Below are 15,806 nucleotides of genomic sequence, written 5' to 3' on the forward strand. Positions count from 1 at the left end.
GATGACATCATCGCACTGGTTCTGGGACCTACCCAGAACTGGCTATTTACATACAGTAAACAACTTAGGTGCTGTAGCACTCTTGTTAAAGGCAGTTATACAGGAGTCCCTTGGTGGCTTTGCCACAGGATTACATTTGCCAAAATTGGGAGTGCTGTCCCACAGACTAGTCAAGCAACAGCCTGACATAGTCATACTCTCAGAATCATACCTTTCAGCCAACGTCCCAGACTCCTCCATCACCATCCCTGCGTATGTCCTGGACAGACCCACCGAGGTGGCAGCACGGTGGTATACAGTCGGGAGGGAGTAGCCCTGGAAGTCCTCAACATTGAATCTGGACCCCATGAAGTCTCATGGCTTCTGGTCAAGCATGGGCAAAGCAACCTCCTGCTGATTACCAACTACCGCCCTCCCTCAGCTGATGAATCACTACGCCTCCATGTTGAACACCACTTGGATGAAGCACTGAGGGTAGCAAGGGCGCGAATGTGCTCTGGGTGGGGGACTTCAATGTCCATCACCAAGAGTGGCTCGGTAGCACCACTACTGACCGAGCTGGCCAAGTTCTGAAGGACATAGCTGCCAGGCTGGGCCTGTGGTAGGTGGTGAGAGAACCAACACGAGGTAAAAACCTACTTGACCTCATCCTCACCAACCTACCTGTCGCAGATGCATCTGTCCATAACAGCATTGGTAGCAATGGCCACCACACAGTCATTGTGGAGACAAAGTCTCGTCTTCACACGGAGGACACCCTCCATCATGTTGTGTGGCACTACCACCGTGCTAAATGGGATAGATTCAGAACAGATCTAGCAGCTCAAAACTGGGCATCCATGAGGCGCTGTGGGCCATCAGCAGCAGCAGCAGAACTATATTCCACCACAATCTGAAACCTCATGGCCCGGCATCTACCTCACTCTACCATTACCATCAAGCCAGGGGACCAACCCTGGTTCAATGAGGAGTGCTGAAGAGCATGCCAGGAGCAGCACCAGGCGTACCTAAAAATGAGGTGCCAACCTGGGGAAGGGACAACACAGGACTACATGCATGCTAAACAGCAGAAGCAGCATGTTACAGCCAGAGCTAAGCGATCCCACAATCAATGGATCAGATCAATGCTCTGTAGTCCTGCCACATCCAGTCGTGAATGGTGGTGGACAATTGAACAACTAACGGGAGGAGGAGGTGCCATGATTATCCCCACTCTCAATTATGGCAGAGCCCAGCACTTGAGTGCAAAAGACAAGGTTGAAGCATTTACAACCATCTTCAGCCAGAAGTGCCAAGTGTATGATCCATCTCGGCTTCCTCCTGAGGTCCCCACTATCACAGAAACCAGTCTTCAGCCAATTCGATTCACTCCACGCGATAGAGAAGCGGCTGAGCGCACTGGCTACAGCAAAGGCTATGGGCCCCCCAACAACATCCCAGCTGTCGTGCTGAAGACTTGTGCTCCAGAACTAGCTGCACTTCTAGCCAGACTGTTCCCGTACAGCTACAACACTGACATCTAACCGACAATGTGGAAAACTGCCCAGGTATGTCCTGTCCACAAAAAGCAGGGCAAATCCAATCCAGCCAATTACCGCCCCATCGGTCTACTCTCAAGGTGGAAGGTGTCATCGACAGTGCTATCAAGTGGCACTTACTCATCAATAACCTGCTCATTTTGGGTTCTGGCAGGACCACTCTGCTCCAGACCTCCTTACAGCCTTGGTCCAAACATAGATGAAAGAGCTGAAGTCCAGAGGTGAGGTGAGACTGACTGCCATTGACATCAAGGCAGCATTTGACTGAGTCTGGCATCAAGGAGCCCTAGTAAAATTGAAGTCAATGGGAAACAGGGGGAAAACCTCTCCACTGGCTGGAGTCAGACCTAGCACAAAGGAAGATGGTTGTGGTTGTTGGAGGTCAATCATCTCAGCCCCAGGACATCGCTGCAGGAGTTCCTCAGGGCAGTGTCCTCGGCCCAACCATCTTCAGCTGCTTCATCAAGGACCTTCCCTCCAACCTAAGGTCAGAAGTGGGGATGTTCGCTGATGATTGCACAGTGTTCAGTTCCATTCGCAACTGCTCAGATAATGAAGCAGTCCATGTCCGCATGCAGCAAGACCTGGACAACATTCAGGCTTGGGCCAAGAAGTGGCAAGTTGCTTTCGCGCCACAAAAGTGCAGGACAATGACTAACTCCAATAAGCGAAAGTCTAACCACCGCACCTTGACATTCAACGGCATTACCATCGCCGAATCCCCCACCATCAACATCCTGGGGGTCACCATTGACCAAAAACCTAACTGGACCAGCCACATAAATACTGTGGCAACAAGAGCAGGTCAGAGGCTGGGTATTCTGCGGCAAGTGCATCACCTCCTGACTACCAAAAGCCTTTCCATCATCTACAAGGCACAAGTAAGGAGTGTGATGGAATACTCTCCACTTGCCTGGACGAGTGCAGCTCATCCAACTTAAGAAGCTCCACACCATCCAGGACAAAGCATCCACCACCTTAAACATTCCCTCCCTCCACCACCGGCGTACCGTGGCTGCAGTGTGTACCATCTATAAGATGCACTGCAGCAACTCGCCAAGGCTTCTTCGACAGCATCTCCCAAACCCGCGACCTCTACCACCTAGGAGGACAAGAATAGCAGGCTCTTGAGAACACAGTCACCTGCAAGTTCCCCCCCAAGTTACACACCATCCTGACTTGGAAATATATCACTGTTCCTTCATCATCGCTGGGTCAAATTCCTGGAACTCCCTCCCCAACAGCACTATGGGAGTACCTTCACCACAGGGACTACAGTGGTTCAAGAAGGTGGCTCACCACCACCTTCTCGTGGGCAATTTAGGATGGGCAATAAATGCTGGCCTTGCCACCAAGGTCCAAAATAAAACTCTCTCCCTCCCCCTCCCTCGGGAGTCTGCTCCATCCACCCTCTCCCTCCCTCGGGAGTCTGCTCCATCCACCCTCTCCCTCCCTCCCTCGGGAGTCTGCTCCATCCACCCTCTCCCTCCCTCGGGAGTCTGCTCCATCCACCCTCTTCCCTCCCTCGGGAGTCTGCTTCATCCATCCTCTCCCTCCCTCGGGAGTCTGCTCCATCCACCCTCTTCCCTCCCTCGGGAATCTGCTCCATCCACCCTCTCAGTAGTCTGCTTCATCCATCCTCTCCCTCCCTCGGGAGTCTGCTCCATCGACCCTCTCCCTACCTCCGGAGTCTGCTCCATCCACCCTCTCCCTCCCTCGGGAGTCTGCTCCATCCACCCTCTCCCTCCCTCGGGAGTCTGCTCCATCCACCCTCTCCCTCCCTCGGGAGTCTGCTCCATCCACCCTCTTCCCTCCCTCGGGAGTCTGCTTCATCCATCCTCTCCCTCCCTCGGGAGTCTGCTCCATCCACCCTCTTCCCTCCCTCGGGAATCTGCTCCATCCACCCTCTCAGTAGTCTGCTTCATCCATCCTCTCCCTCCCTCGGGAGTCTGCTCCATCGACCCTCTCCCTACCTCCGGAGTCTGCTCCATCCACCCTCTCCCTCCCTCGGGAGTCTGCTCCATCCACCCTCTCCCTCCCTCCCTCGGGAGTCTGCTCCATCCACCCTCTCCCTCCCTCGGGAGTCTGCTCCATCCACCCTCTTCCCTCCCTCGGGAGTCTGCTTCATCCATCCTCTCCCTCCCTCGGGAGTCTGCTCCATCCACCCTCTTCCCTCCCTCGGGAATCTGCTCCATCCACCCTCTCAGTAGTCTGCTTCATCCATCCTCTCCCTCCCTCGGGAGTCTGCTCCATCGACCCTCTCCCTACCTCCGGAGTCTGCTCCATCCACCCTCTCCCTCCCTCGGGAGTCTGCTCCATCCACCCTCTCCCTCCCTCGGGAGTCTGCTCCATCCACCCTCTCCCTCCCTCGGGAGTCTGCTCCATCCACCCTCTTCCCTCCCTCGGGAGTCTGCTTCATCCATCCTCTCCCTCCCTCGGGAGTCTGCTCCATCCACCCTCTTCCCTCCCTCGGGAATCTGCTCCATCCACCCTCTCAGTAGTCTGCTTCATCCATCCTCTCCCTCCCTCGGGAGTCTGCTCCATCGACCCTCTCCCTACCTCCGGAGTCTGCTCCATCCACCCTCTCCCTCCCTCGGGAGTCTGCTCCATCCACCCTCTCCCTCCCTCGGGAGTCTGCTCCATCCACCCTCTCCCTCCCTCGGGAGTCTGCTCCATCCACCCTCTTCCCTCCCTCGGGAGTCTGCTTCATCCATCCTCTCCCTCCCTCGGGAGTCTGCTCCATCCACCCTCTTCCCTCCCTCGGGAATCTGCTCCATCCACCCTCTCAGTAGTCTGCTTCATCCATCCTCTCCCTCCCTCGGGAGTCTGCTCCATCCACCCTCTCCCTCCCTCGGGAGTCTGCTCCATCCACCCTCTTCCCTCCCTCGGGAGTCTGCTTCATCCATCCTCTCCCTCCCTCGGGAGTCTGCTCCATCCACCCTCTTCCCTCCCTCGGGAATCTGCTCCATCCACCCTCTCAGTAGTCTGCTTCATCCATCCTCTCCCTCCCTCGGGAGTCTGCTCCATCGACCCTCTCCCTACCTCCGGAGTCTGCTCCATCCACCCTCTCCCTCCCTCGGGAGTCTGCTCCATCCACCCTCTCCCTCCCTCGGGAGTCTGCTCCATCCACCCTCTCCCTCCCTCGGGAGTCTGCTCCATCCACCCTCTTCCCTCCCTCGGGAGTCTGCTTCATCCATCCTCTCCCTCCCTCGGGAGTCTGCTCCATCCACCCTCTTCCCTCCCTCGGGAATCTGCTCCATCCACCCTCTCAGTAGTCTGCTTCATCCATCCTCTCCCTCCCTCGGGAGTCTGCTCCATCGACCCTCTCCCTACCTCCGGAGTCTGCTCCATTCACCCTCTCCCTCCCTTGGGAATCTGCTCCATCCATCTTCTCTCCCCCTCGGGAGCCTGCTCCATCCACCCTCTCCCTCCCTCAGGAATCTGTTCTATCCATCCTCTCCCTCCCTCGGGAATCTGCTCCATCCACCCTCTCCCTCCTTCGGGAGTCTGCGCCATCCACCCGCTCCCTCGGGAATCTGCTCCATCCACCCTCTTCCCTCCCTCAGGAATCTGCTTCATCCATCCTCTCCCTCCCTCGGGAGTCTGCTCCATCCACCCTCTCCCTCCCTCGGGAGTCTGCTCCATCCACCCTCTCCCTCCTTCGGCAGTCTGCGCTACTTAATCAAAAATATTTCTTGAACACAACAGCAAAAGTACAGCTTTGAAAATCCAAGACTTCATACTCAATTAAACAGCATATTCTGATATTCCTCTTGAAGGATAAGTACATTGCAATGTCTTTGCTCCTGACCACAAAAAGTGCCTGTGACTTTATCTGTCTGCATACGAGAGAGCCTGGACACAGGGTGCTCAAGTGTGATGGCCCCCATAGTCAAACAGTCCACTAACAGTTACTGGCAAGCTCAAGTGAAGAATGAGCAACTGAGCTGACCTAATAGTGCTTTTAGTAAAAGGAGACAACGGGGGGGGGGGGGGGGGGGGGGGGGGGGTGGGGGAGAAATCAGGCAAGACAAAGAGAGTCTTATAGATTAAAAGGGGCAGTATTTTCTGCTGAATTCACATAATCCTACATTTTATATAAAGGTAGACAACTGGACATTTAGCAGTGTCTCTCAGTCACTCCTTATTACCATTCTTTAGAACTGCTAGTTAGAGGCAGAAATCTTTTGTCGACCCCATACCCAAACATCCTTAAGTTCAGGTAAAGTAACATCATGAATAGGAACACAAGAATGTAGAGAACAAGAAAATACCATTTTGATCCATGTGGCTAGCCGCAAAGTAAAAAAAAAAACCACAGTTCACTATGTATATTCCTCAATTCTTTCTAAATACCGGTCATACTTCCTCTTAAAATTACTGATGTCAGCAGCCTCAATCATCTCCATTCCAAACATTCACCACTCTCTCTTAGAAGCAGCACTCTCTGATCTTTCCATTCACCTTCCCTCTCCTGAGCTTCATCTGCTGTCCCCTTGTCATTCTCGGGGCTATAATAAAACACATTTACAGGGTCCAACTTGTCACCACCCTTAAGGATTTTAAATACTGCAATAAGACGCCATTTTGGTCTTCTCTTATAGAAACTAACTCAGCTTCTGTAGTCTCTCCTTGTAGCTTAGCTGTTTAATGCCAGTATCATATGCTGGAAGCCTTTTTTATACCTTTATAATGCCATAATGTCCTCCTGGAATATGGTGACCAGAATTGCACACGGTAGTCCAGATGTGGACAACCAATGCGTTGTACAGGCTCAGTATTGCATCCTGTATTCTATTCTATTTCATGCAATATACAACCCAAGATCCTATTCACCTTGGTTACCATTACCATTGCATCCCTCAATCCACTCTCATACAGGAAACTAGAATGGCAGTGGGTCACATGCAGAGATGAGTGCGACACAAAATAGATGCTATAGAATTGCTGGCAAGTAATAGCCTGGAAGCGTACAATATAATGAAAGAGGGGTAACAAAGATACCAGTAACTGCACAGATTTCTCTCTTTATTTCTTCTTATCCATTTTTTGCCATTTTTATTTCCTGAAGATTTTGATTTCTTACTGAAGTATGTTTCCATAGGTGTCGGTCATCCTCCAGTAACTCACCCAGCCGGTCATTCTTCACGTGTAGGGCTAGAGAAATGAATATCAGCAGACAATTTGATTGCAGGGAGCACTACTGTCAAATTTCCTCAGCCAGTGTCCATACATAGGCACTTCAGGTGGAGGTCGAGGGCAGATAATAAGTGAGATAAAAAATATAAAAACAGATTGTAAAAGCTTCTATAAGTATGTGAAAAGGAAAAGACTGGCGAAGGTAAATGTAGGTGCTTTACAGTCAGAGATGGGAGAATTTATAATGGGGAATGAGGAAATGGCTGAGAAATTAAATAAATACTTTGTTTCTGTCTTCACGGAGGAAAACACAAAAAAACTCCTAGAAATACGAGAAAACCAAGGGTGTGGCGAGAATGAGGAACTTAAAGAAATTATTAGTAAAAAAAAAATACTAGCAAAATTAATGGGACTAAAAGTCGATAAATCTCAAGGACCAGATGACCTACATCCTAGGGTTTTTGAAAGAGGTGGCCACTGGGATAGTGGATGCATTGGTTGTCATCTTCCAAAATTCTATAGATTCTGGAACGGTTCCTGCAGATTGGAGGATAGCAAATGTAACCCCGCTATTTAAGAAAGGAGGGAAGAGAGAAAACGGGGAACTACAGGCCTGTTAGCCTCGCATCAGTAGTTGGGAAAATGTTGGAATCTATTATAAAGGATGCAATAACTGGGCACTTAGAAACTAATAGTAATATTGAGCAGAGTCAACATGGATTTATGAAAGGGAAGTCCTGTTTGACAAACCTATTGGAGTTCTTTGAGGATGTAACTAGTGAAGTAAACAAAGGGGAACCGGTAGATGTGGTGTATCTGGATTTTCAGAAGGCCTTTGATAAGGTCCCACACAAGAGGTAGGTGAACAAAATTAGGGCACATGGAATTGGGGGTAATATACTAGCATGGGTTGAGAATTGGTTAACAGACAGAAAACAAAGAGTAAGGATAAACGGGTCTTTTTCAGGTTGGTAGGCTGTGACTAGTGGGGTACTGCAAGGATCGGTGCTTGGGCCCCAGCTATTCACAATCTATATCAATGATTTGGATGAGGGGACTAAATGTAACATTTCCAAATTTGCTGATGACACAAAGCAAGGTGGCAGTGTCAGTTGCAAAGAGGCTTCAAGGGGATCTCGACAGGCTCAGTGAGTGGGCAAGAACATGGCAGATGGAATATAATGTGGATAAATGTGAAGTTATCCACTTTGGTAGAAAAAACAGAAAGGCAGAGTATTTCCTAAATGGTGAAAGATTGGGGAATGCAGATGCTCAAAAGGGACCTGGGTGTCCTTGTACATGAGTCACAAAGCGAATGTGCAGGTGCTGCAAGCCATTAGGAAGGCAAATGGTATGCTGGCCTTCATTACAAGAGGATCTGAGTACAGAAGTAAAGAAGTCTTACTCCAATTATATAGGGTCTTGGTGAGACCACACCTGGAGTGCCGTGTACAATTTTGGTCTCCTTACCGAAGGAAAAATATACTTGCCATAGAGGGAGTGCAACGAAGGTTCACGGAGATTGATTCCTGGGATGGTGGGACTGTCGTAAGAGAAGAGATTGAGTAAACTAGGCCTGTATTCTCTTGAATTCAGAAGAATGAGAGGGAATCTCATGCATACAAAATTATTACAGGGCTTGATAGGGTGGATGCTGGGAGAATGTTTCCCTTGGCTGGGGAGTCTGGAATCGGGCCACAGCCTCAGGATAAAGGGTAGTCCACTCAGGACTGAGATGAGAAGAAATTTCTTCACACAGAGGGTGGTGAATCTTTGGAATTCTCTACCCCAGAAGGCTGTGGAGGCTCAGTCATTGGGTATATTCAAAACAGAAGGCGATAGATTTCTGACTAGTAAGGGCATCAAGGGATATGGCGATAAGGCCGGTGAATGGAATTGAGGCAGAAGATCAGCCATATCTCTTAATGTCTCTTAATCTCTTCCGCCTTCCATCCAATCACAGACCTTCCAGTTTGTTCTTTCATCCCCTCCCCCCTTTCCCAGCCTTTTCACTTGCTTAAAAATCTGTTCCATTTCCCGCTTTTTTCCAGTTCTGACGAAAGGTTAACTCTGTTTCTCTCATCACAGATGCTGCCTGACCTGCTGAGTTTCTCCAGCATTTTCTGTTTTTATTTCAGATTTCCAGCATCTGTAGTATTTTCTGTTTGTATCAGCCATGATCTCATTGAATGGCGGAGCAGGCTCGAAGGGCCGAATGGCCTACTCCTGCTCCTATTTCTTATGTTCCTAGATCCCTAACTCGGGGACACGGCGGCAAATTGTAATGCCTTATTGCCACCTGCTAAGATAAGCTAATTTGGCACAGAACCTGGGACGTTCCTGATCCGAATGGCTCAGCTAATCACTGCCTAGTGAAGGCTTATGATGAGCCATGAGAGAAGCCTTTATTAGATATGATTAACTAAGCCAGTTCATGAGCTTGGACATAACCTTTAGGGTACACAAGTTGCCATTATTTCAGGTGTGTAAAAAAAAAATAATTTCAGGGCTTCAATTAAGTGTCACTTCTTCCTATTTCTGTTGTAATTAACCTGCATAACGGTAATTACACTAAATAAATCAAATGGACTGGGATTGTATAGTTGACATGAAAGGTACATTTAAATATCCCTGGTCTTAGAAGATATAGGAACAGAAGTAGGCCATTCAGCCCTTCTAGTCTGTTCTGCCATTCAATCTGATCAAAGCTGATCTGTACCGTACTCAATTTACCCATCTTTGATCCATATCCTTGATATCCTTACCCCCCAAAAATCTATCGCTCTCAATCTTGAAAATTTCAATTGTCCCAGCAGCCACAGACTTTTGGAGGAGTACTAGCCTTTGTGTGCAAAGTGCTTCCTGATTTCACTCCTAAATATAGTTTGACTATACTACTGCAATCACGCATGGACTCAGCAACAAGCAAAAAACCATCAGGCCTGCCTGTAACAGAAGGGGAAACAGCCAATTAAAATGCTATTTAAGACCTAAAGCATTCACCAATCGCACTGGCCTCCACTGATTATAGCAATAGATAGAGTTTATCACTGTTCCACATGGATAATTTAAGGGAGCTTCAATCTTGTTCTATTACAATAAAAAAATGCCTCTAAAATTAACAAGGTACTGTTGCTGAAGCACAGGACACCAAGCTATTTTAAGCACACATTCCAGGAAATCCCTTGCAACGTCAATGGCCAAGATCTCTCAAATCAGACAAACAAGACAAAAATGCATCAAACTTAAGGGCTCAGAGGTTCTTTTGACGACAAACATTTTAAATCATAACATAAATGGGTACAGATATGTAAAATGACAGCAGTTGTGCTACTGTCACCATACTTGAAGGGTGGAAATAGGATTTTAAAATTCTCATCCTCATGTTCAAATCCCTCCATGGCCTCACCCCTCATGAGCTCTGTAACCTCCTCCAGCCCTACAACCCTCCAAGAACTCTGTAACCCTCCAATTCTCGTGCATCCCCATTCACTTCTCCCACCATTGGTGGCCGGGTCGCACGGCTCCTTTAAGGGGCTGCACAGACCAATCACTGCGCATGCACGGTTTTTACACTGAAAAGCCGGCAAGCCAGCTACGTGGGTTCCCTGGAACGCTGCACGGCTGAGCAGCTTAATGGGAATGTTGGCCCCCAAGTTCTGGAATTCCCTCCTTACTGTCTCCTCTTCTCTCTCCTCCTTTAAGATACTCCTTAAAACCTACCTCTTTGATCAAGCTTTTAATCACCCGTCCCAATAACTCTTTCTTTGTCTCGGTGTCATTCTTTTGCTGATAACGCTCATGAAGCACCTCGGAACGTTTTCCTATGTTAAAGGTGCTATATAAATACAAGTTGTTGTTGTTATGCTTTCACAACATACTACTAGTCTCCCACATGTCTGCATCAAGAATGCAGATCACTTAGTCATTGCTTAAACTTTGTTTTTGTGAAAGATGATGAGATTGAGAGACAGAAAGTAAAAGTATTTAATTTTTTTTTTAATCTCCAACAATAATTAAAATCTGAAATAATCAGATACCACACTTGTAAAATTAAATTTTCAGGGCCAGAGGTTGTTTGGCAGCAATTAGGACTTATCAAGCCATTTAAAATTAATTAACACTTGATGGACAAGCCCTAACTTTTTCTGGCGTGTTTAATGGGCATCTAGTGTGTAAGTATCCCAACTTCACGCCCTTCATGTGTTTTAATGCCAAATCTCTGAGCGAGATACTGTTAAAGCAAAGCTTGTGGAGGAGCAGGGCAAATCAGACAGCAACTTCCTGATATCTACGTTTAACTGAGCATGTGCGGATGCTGGAAGTTACTGTCCGATTTAAACCTTAGTAACAGTGAGCACCGATAGCCTCACCGTTGTTCTTAACACAAAATCCGTGCCAGTAACTTTTCATCCTTCATACCAAAGAGCCTGGAAAGTGAGCGTCATCAAGTTATTCAACAATGGGAGACATCACTGCTGCTCCTGGCTGATGTTATCAAGCTGATGCGAGTTTTCTTCATACTTGTGACAACAACTGACGATGCAGGTGTGTGAAATCTGCTCTCTGAGTAATCACAATCATGTGGATTGCATCCAGATGATTGACCTGACAAGCAATCTCCAGTGCAGCGAGTGCTATCTGAATTAATCCTGAATATTGCAGCATGAAGTGAAGGAAGGTACTGCTTCTTAAAAGCTTGCACACAGCATCCTCACACATTAAAAAAACCACATGCAACAGCTTAAAAACATTAAGCAACAGCTAATATTCAAGCACTGCAAGGGAGGAAGGAGTGAAAATTAAATCAATGCACACCCACCAAAATGTTAATTGATCAGAGACACTAGGGAGAAAAAAAAAAAGCAGCTGCAAGCTGCTACAGCCAAAGGTAGTGGGGTAGGGGAGAAGAGAGAAACACACAACCCATATTCCTGCTATTCCACTGGGATCACCCCTGACAATTTGAATAGGGCACGAGGGCAGCTCCACATCCACTTTCAGCATGTAGTACAGGAATACAAATGATACATGTTTCGCTGCTGACAAGTGCAACTGGATTTAAGTACACTTCTTTAACCATATCAGGATTCAATTTAATTAAAGGAACATGCACTCTCAAAGGCAATTAGAGAAAGTAGTTTTAAGAGGTAAAATAACATGCTACGCACTTTAAATTTTCCTAAGTCTGAAGTTACAAAATACTCCCACAGGATTTCTGAAGTAATGACGTGATGCCCTGAAAAGGCTTGTAATTTCACAAACTCCCTAATATTTTAACTGTACATTCATGTGATTACAAGATTCACCCCGATAATAACTGGAACACAAAAGTTTGGTGCAACCTGAATCTTTCATTATATCCTAGGCTTATCTATCCATCCCAACTCCACTGCAACACAGATCTACCAAAACGCTAAAAGGTTTTACTGCAAAACTAAGCGTTGCAGTTCTATTCCCACAATGGCATCAAAGTGAATGAGAAACACAAATTGTAATCGTTAATCTAAAAAGGCAAACCTTTTAAAAAAATAAAAAAAAATTTGAACTTGTCTGGATGGAGGGTAGGCACAGAATTTTGTTGAATAAGTCACATTTTCCCACAGTTACCAATGCCAACACTGTATTTAACCAGGAAGGCAGCCCATATTTACAACTGCAAAAATTTTGAGCGTGAAGCACAGCTGGAATGGAAACTGCAGACACAGCATTACAAAGCAAGCAGCAACGTGATAAATGAAAAAAAAAATTTATAAAATGTACACAGGCATTTCCACCCAGCTGTTGAATGATTAGAAGAGTCACAACCTCAGACTGCTAATGTGTCGTGAGATGAAACTATTCTGGTTGCTTTATCTTCCCATTTGTCCTTTCTTGGGTTCAATGCAAAAAATATATAGCTTTTATAACTGAAAATAGGAAATGATGCAATAGAATATATCTTGCAATCAAATCCACCATCAACCCGGTGCTGACAATGTTGCTCCCGCCACATTTTTCCACATTCCGACAACTATGTTATTTCGTACGTATACTGGGCAACCGAGCTGCAGTTACATCTTCTGCCCCTCATCCCAGCCAACAAGTGAATCAGTCAGCCACGCTCGGTCCACTTTAATAAAATAAACACTTGGCGGCACGTCTGGCAAAAGTGGAAATAAGTACTTTGGCCATCTTGGCATGCAGTAGAAAATGCTTTTACTGTCATTGTTACAGGAGCCCACAAATCAGTCACCTTCTCAACTGGAGGGTATTAAAAAAGGTTAACCCGAAAACATATTTGGATTCATACAAACCGTGTCGTGGCTAACCTGTGATCAGTGACACTAAATCGACTTTTGCTGCGTTACACCATCAACATACAGTTCTGCTCGATGATACTCGGGTAGCTGTCCTCTATTTGTCTCAGGAGTGTTTGTTTTGTACCACTTGCAACATAATTCTGCTTATCAATTGAAAATAAAAGATGTAATATATATTTCGCTGCAACAGTTAACTTTTTTTATTCATTCACGGCATCGCTGGCAAGGTCAGCATTAATTGCCCATCCCTAATTGCCCTTGAAAAGGTGGTGATGAGCACCATTTCAGAGGGCAGTTTAGAGTCAACCACATTGCTGTGGGTCTGGAGTCACACATAGACCAGACCGGGTAAGGACGGCAGATTTCCTGAAGGACATTAATGAACCAGATGGAGTTTTTACGACAATCTGGTAATTTCATGATCATGGTTACTGATACCAGCTTTTTAATTCCAGATTTATTTAATTAACTGAATTTAAATTCCTCAGCTGCCAAGGTGGGATTTGAACTCATTAGTCCAGGCCTCTGGATTACTAGTCCAGTAACATAACCACCATGTTACCGTACCCCGTAAGTGCACCATTCTCAGAACTTTTTATTCTATATCTTTGCATGACTCTAACCCTGCTGAATTAGTATTGCCGTCATTAGTCATGGGGGCAGGATAGCCTGTGGGTACCTCAATAAATAGCATCAATGTAACATCCTAGCCAGCTCACCAACAAGGGAACACTCAGTCAGAGGTGCCACTCCTGGTCCAGTGACATTGCTGCAAGTGCACCGTATGTGGGGATGCTGGATGAGGACAAGGCTGAGCTGTGGTGTAGTCAAGTGACCTGGCAATACTCAAATGTTAGATTGGTTGAATGGCCTCCCTCATCTGTATCTTGGAGAAGTAGCAAAGGGTCGATCAAATCTTATCCTGGTAAGGAAACAATGCCTTCAGGAAAGGAGGAAAGTTGCCAGAGAAGAAAAATCTTTCCAATCTTCCACTGGCAGTGGCCACACATTCCCAAATCTTGCTGCACACTCTGAAGATGGCTGGAACCTACGCAACAGCAAATATTTGCACTCCTGCTAGGAATTTGGAGCCTTTCAGCAAATCGGAATTAAAAGGAATGTCAACTCAGGTCAACTACACCACTTTCCCACATAAGCCAACATTTATCCAACCCCCTGGTTTGAATCGTCTTTCCTTAAGAAAAAACATACCTACTATTTATAAACAAAGCCTGACTTTACAAGGTTAAGTTAAATAATACCACAATCAAATATAAACTGTGTCAATAACTGAACTGAACTCAGTTCACAAAAAGTATTTTTATAACTTGAAGGTGCACTACGGCAATAATCATTGCCAATTACATAATTTCAGGAATCTGATATGCAATATTTGAAAAAACTGGGTTAGTGCACCATGAATACAACAGCTCCAGTGTCACAACACAGTCTGATAGTACATTGATAGGACATGACAGTGCATTGAGAAACAGAATGCAGCTTGTCCATGTACAGCAAGTTCCTGAACACGGGTACAGCCAACTCAAAAGGCACCCAGTAGAGGCAAGCCACTGCCTGAAGGCAGCCAAATCCAACATGTGCCACCGGCCCAATATCAACTAAATTCAGACCGATTAACCAGAAGATTGGTAAAAGGGCTGTATTTTATTCAGAGAATAGTCTTGTGACATAGAGCAGGCTGTATCAATGCAATAATACATTGGCCGGTATTTTCTGATCCCTACGGGTGTGCACGAGCTGTGTACACACCCGTAGGGACCTCACAAGTGCCGTTTTCAGGCATGTGAAGCGCATGCGCTGAAAACCGGCACTTCCAATCTGTCAAGAATCCTCTTGACAGACTGCACATCTGCCCTGGAGAAGGGCATCTGCGGGTGGAGTGTTCCTCTTTCTGCACAACCTCCGCCCGCTGAAATCCTTTAAAAATCTTACGCCTGGTAAAAGCAGGCATAAGGCCTGCTTTTACCAGCATAAGAGTTGAAAAAAGTTTTTTTTTTTTTTTTAAATTCCCACTCATTTATAATTCTAAAATACTTTTTAAAAAATCTAAGTTTATTTTTAGCCCCGTAAAAATTTAATTTTTTCAAAAAATTAAATTTGCTTAAAATATTTAATTTAAAAAACGTGATTTAATTTTTTTTTAATGTTTTGATGTGTTTTTGGAGTAATCTCCATTCATACTTTTGACAGGTCTAAAAGTATGAAGGGGGATTCCCTTCTTTCATTGATTCCCCATGGCCCACATGATCCCAGGGATGCTTGCGAACCACATGCGCCCCTGGGATACCTGGGCCCTGCGCATTTCGTAGTGGAGAGGCCCAGGAACGGAAATGTCTGAACCTCTGGAGCCCTCAGGTAAGGGCGTAGATTTTTTCCAGATCCACTTGCCATTCAAAGCCAATACTCCAGAATCACTAAGTCACTGTATATAAATGATGAATCATCAGGATTAGAAAGAAACCTCCTTCAGCTTAATATAGCATGCTATATCCAGAAATTCCGTTATTTCAATGAACTTGGCGTGCTGCTGATTTCAAACTCCTTTCTCCACCTTCTTGACCAACAGTTTTCCAGTCTGCTTCTCTTCCCCTGCCCAATCCTGAATTCAGAACTACATTAAGAATAATGGTCCTGGCAGACCTCAGTTACTTTCAGGCAATGGCTATTGCCAACAGCAGCTGAAGAAACTAGTCCTGGGTTTGTTCCACCAACGAACACTTGAGACTTTGCATGGTCTGGCAATGCACCACACCTGCTACTGCATGTATTAAAAGTGCCAAGATCACAAACCATGAACAGGTAGTGG

This window comes from Somniosus microcephalus, chromosome 4, assembly GCF_052327205.1.
Source record: "Somniosus microcephalus isolate GS21.2 chromosome 4, FLI_Smic_1.0, whole genome shotgun sequence".
In the NCBI taxonomy this organism is placed as follows: Eukaryota; Metazoa; Chordata; class Chondrichthyes; order Squaliformes; family Somniosidae; genus Somniosus; species Somniosus microcephalus.